General features: G+C 47.6%; 1 pseudogene; it reads left to right on the top strand.

Annotated features, from left to right (window-relative positions):
* The first annotated feature begins 1360 nt into the window (after positions 1–1360).
* LOC136573268 (myosin-9-like) lies at positions 1361–3073 on the top strand (annotated as a pseudogene).
* Positions 3074–4055: the final 982 nt, after the last annotated feature.

Consider the following 4055-nt stretch of genomic DNA (forward strand, 5'->3'; position numbering starts at 1 on the left):
GCTGACTCTCCCACTACATATATATAGTGACAGTGCAGTAGCAAGAGTGCCCTGTAGGGGGCCTCTGAGCACAGTCACTGGGTTTGGTTTAGTTAACCTGCACCTGTAAGGGTGCAGCTACACAGGTTAAATTTCCCCTCCCTCACAAGCTCGGGGTCGTTGAAGCCTGTGGAGCTTGGGTCCATGGAGGCCTGTGGGGCCTGAGGTCCATGTAGACCTGGTGCTGGTCAGTGAGGGACCTGGAAGCACGGAGTGGACAGGGGGTAGTCGGCCCCTCGCTCATCGCCTGTCGGGGCGAAGTCACCTTCCTGGAAGGTCCGCTGGAAGAAGCAGTGTGCGTTGCTGTGAGTACTGTGGTGGACAACATTGTGAACTTGTATACGACATGCTGGACTGTATGTAGACTGAATACGCTGCTATGCTGAAATAAACGCTGGGGGAATCGGTATTTGGACTTTACCGCGTGTTTCTGGACATCATTGCGGTGCTGCCACCCCTGGGCAGGGGAAAATAAGCAGGAGATCCCGGGCAAGTAATCCCAACTTGCCACATATGGTGAAGGATGCGCTGGCACAAAATTGAGTGGCGTACAAAGCAACACGTATAAAGAGCCAGGAGGCTGAATGTGTGGTTGCTGAGGAGCGATGAAAGCGGCAGGATGAGTTTTAAAGGGCCAGGAGGCTGAAAACTCTGGTTGTTGAGAAGCAACACAAGCTGCAGTAAAAGGCCAGGAGGCCGAAGAATTGCGGTAGCCTTGGAGGGCAACAGAGGACCAGGCAGAGGACATCTGCGAGGCAAGTTAGTGAACTTGTTTGTTTATGTTGGACTGAGAAGTTAAGTTGGCGGGCGGTGCAGGAGGCAACCAAAAAGAGCCATGCTGGGGGTGTTTGCAGACGGACTGGTGCATGTATGGATGTCCAGTGGCAAAAGGGCCAGTAAAACCCCACTGGTCTGTGTTGGAGACTGCCTGCAGGGCTTTGAGGACACAACCGGAGGTGCCCCAGCCAAAGGACTGTGACAAACATCTGGCATAGACTCCATGGAGTGGTGAGGCCACTAAAAAGGCTAATAGAATGTCTTATGTGCAGGGTGGCTCAGCAAAAGCTGCACAACGTAACAAGACATTTGGTGAGGATTTGTCCAAGGACTCTATTGCAGATGATGATGTGTGGAAATTGTTGCATAACCAAATGTTTTCCTTGCAGCAGGGTGTCGGGAAACCTGCAGTGTGTGCGCTGGGTGAAAAGAAGTCCAAGAACCGTATTATAGATAATCTGCTGCAGAAAAGTTTCATTAACCCTGAAATGTGTGTGGGGGATTGTGGGATGTTCTCTGTGTATATGTGTAGAGATGTTCCCAAATGAAGGTAGGGTGTGAACAGGTTGCTGTAGGGAGTGCAGCCAACGGCCATGCTGGAGTTAGTAGTACTCTGCCTTTAGAGAGAGAGAGGACATATAGTACTAAAGGTGCTAAGAAGAAAAAGAAGAGAAAAGCTGCTGCTAGTGAGACGAGTGAGGTTGTCAGTGCAGATCCTGAGGTCCAGGGTGAGACAGCAAGAGAACACTTGTTTAAAATTCAGGGGGTATCTACACCAATGAAAGCTTACATAAAGTTTCTTGAGGAAGCATGGCAAACAGCTAGTAAAAGATATGATGTGCAGTGGGAAATGGAAAGGGTCAACTTGTGTCTGCTTGGAGAAGAGACCAAAAGGCAAAGGCTGTTAGAGGAGCAGACAGAAAGATTTCTGAAAGAAAAGGAAAGCATTCTCCAGGAAGCTGAGCAGCTGAAAGCAGAGAATTCAGCTCTCTTAAAGGAGAATGAGCATCTTGAGAGATTGGCTAAGGAGGAAGCTGATCACCTGGTGTTGCTGGAACAGAAGAATGTTCAGTGTGAACAGAGCTTAGAAGAAATGAGAAGTGAGAAAAATAAGTATGAGGGATATCTTTCCACAGCCCATGAAGAGATACAAGACCTCAGAGATGTAGCCAGAGATGAGGCTGATCGCAGAGTATGTCTGGAGGCACAGTCTGTGCAATATGAACAGGACTGTAAGCAACTGCAAATGAAAACCCAAGAGTTGGAGATGACGTGTTGCAAGTTAGAAAGAGCTTCTACAGATGCACGGAATCAAACTACAGGGTTGCAGAATCAGGTTGCAGAGTTGAAAATACAGTTGGCAAAGAAGAATGGTGACTTGTAGTGCCAAGTAAGTCAGCTCAAGGAAGAGCTGGAAATACAGAAAGCTGCTTGCAGTCAGGCAGAGAAGCAAGCAGAGATCTTGAAAGACTTACTAGATAACAAAGAAAACCAGGAAGCACTGCATGAGAGACTGGTGTCCCAGCTACAGATGAGCTTGGATGAGAAAGTTGAAGTACATGAAACCCAGGTCCAGGAGCTGGAACTGAGTCATGCTGTAGTTGTGGGGAAACTGTCCAAGCAGTTGGAGCAAATTGAAAAAGTGAAAGAAACATGGAAAGGTGAGTGTCTTGAAATGACCCAAAAGATAAGGGGGTTGTGGGAAGACAAGTGTGCAGATGAATGCAAGAGAAATGCAGTAGAAATGCAGCTTCAAGAGCTACAAGTAAAAATAACTGAAGGTGACAGAAGGCAGACAGCGTTGTCTGAGAAGGTGAATAGACTGCAGGTGGAGCTGGAAGCTCAGACTGAAGAGTCTTAGAGCCTGGTGCAAGAAGAGACGCAGCAGATGCTTGGTCTTAGTGCACACCTGAAGATAAAGCAAAATGAGAGAGATGTGTTCCTCAAGCAGTTAGAGGAAGATGCAGAAGCTAAGAGGAATCTGTCAGAGCAGATTGTAACACTTCAGGCGCAGGTGTCAGAGATGGAAGATAAACTGTATGAGAACCCTGCATGCTGGGTCATGGTTGAAGAGCAAGACAGTGAAATCCTAGAAGTGGAAGCAATAAATCAGCTGTTTTGTCTTCAAACTGATGTCTATGATCTGGAGAAGTTTACAGTGAGTCTTCAGCAGGAAGTAGAAGACACTAGTGTGGAGCTTGGTTACCAATATCAGATGGTGTCCAACTGGGAGAAGAAACAAAAGATGTGTGAATAGTGGCTTACTAAAGATGCAAAAGAAGGGCTGAACAAGCGGGTGCACACTGAAATGCAAGATTGGATTAGGGTCAAGACAGACACTGAAAAGAGAACCCTGATATGGGAAAAGCTAAAAGGTGTGTTCCAACAACTGGTAGAAGGAATGGAGACCCTGTTGGAGAATATTAAGAAAGAGACTGAAGCTCTAACCTTGACATGCACCCTGGTGATGTCAGAAGAAAAAGCGGTATTGAAAAAGTCCGCTAAGAAGTGAGATGCAAAGGTGAAGCTCTGGGAGACAAAGGGTCATATTGCTGAAAAGAAGTTTCAGAGCCTAGAGAGGTCTAGGGCCCAGTTCAGACAAGTGAAAAGAAAGGAGATCCTGTTGGATTCTAAAAGGCAGATAAAAATTGTGGAAGCCATTGAGAAAGTGAGAGCTGAGCAAAAGTTGAAGACTGAACAGACCTCTGAAGTGCAAGAGGCCAAAGAGAAGGCCGAAGGTGAAACTGCTAAAGCAAAGAAGGCCACTAAAGTAGAGATTAGGGAGCAAAATAACAGAGAGGGCTGGCAACTTGTGAGTGATGGCCGTCAAATGATTGAGAAGAAAGCCATGTTTGCTGAAGATGCAGAAGAGTGTGACCTGCTGGAGCAGATGGAGAGAGAAATGGCTTACAGGTATGGTGCCGGAGCAGATGGAGAGAGATAGCTGACTAGTATGGTGCTGGAGCAGATGGAGAGAGAGATGGCTGACAGGTATGGTGCTGGGGCAGATGGAGAGAGAGAGATGGCTGACCAGTATGGTGCTGGATCAGATGGTGAGAGAGATGGCTGACCAGTATGGTGCTGGAGCAGATGGAGAGAGAGATGGCTGACCGGTATGGTGCTGGAGCAGATGGAGAGAGAGATAGCTGACTAGTATGGTGCTGGAGCAGATGGAGAGAGAGATGGCTGACAGGTATGGTGCTGGGGCAGATGGAGAGCGATATGCTGACCGGTATGGT

Source organism: Eleutherodactylus coqui, chromosome 7, assembly GCF_035609145.1.
Source record: "Eleutherodactylus coqui strain aEleCoq1 chromosome 7, aEleCoq1.hap1, whole genome shotgun sequence".
Lineage (NCBI taxonomy): Eukaryota > Metazoa > Chordata > Amphibia > Anura > Eleutherodactylidae > Eleutherodactylus > Eleutherodactylus coqui.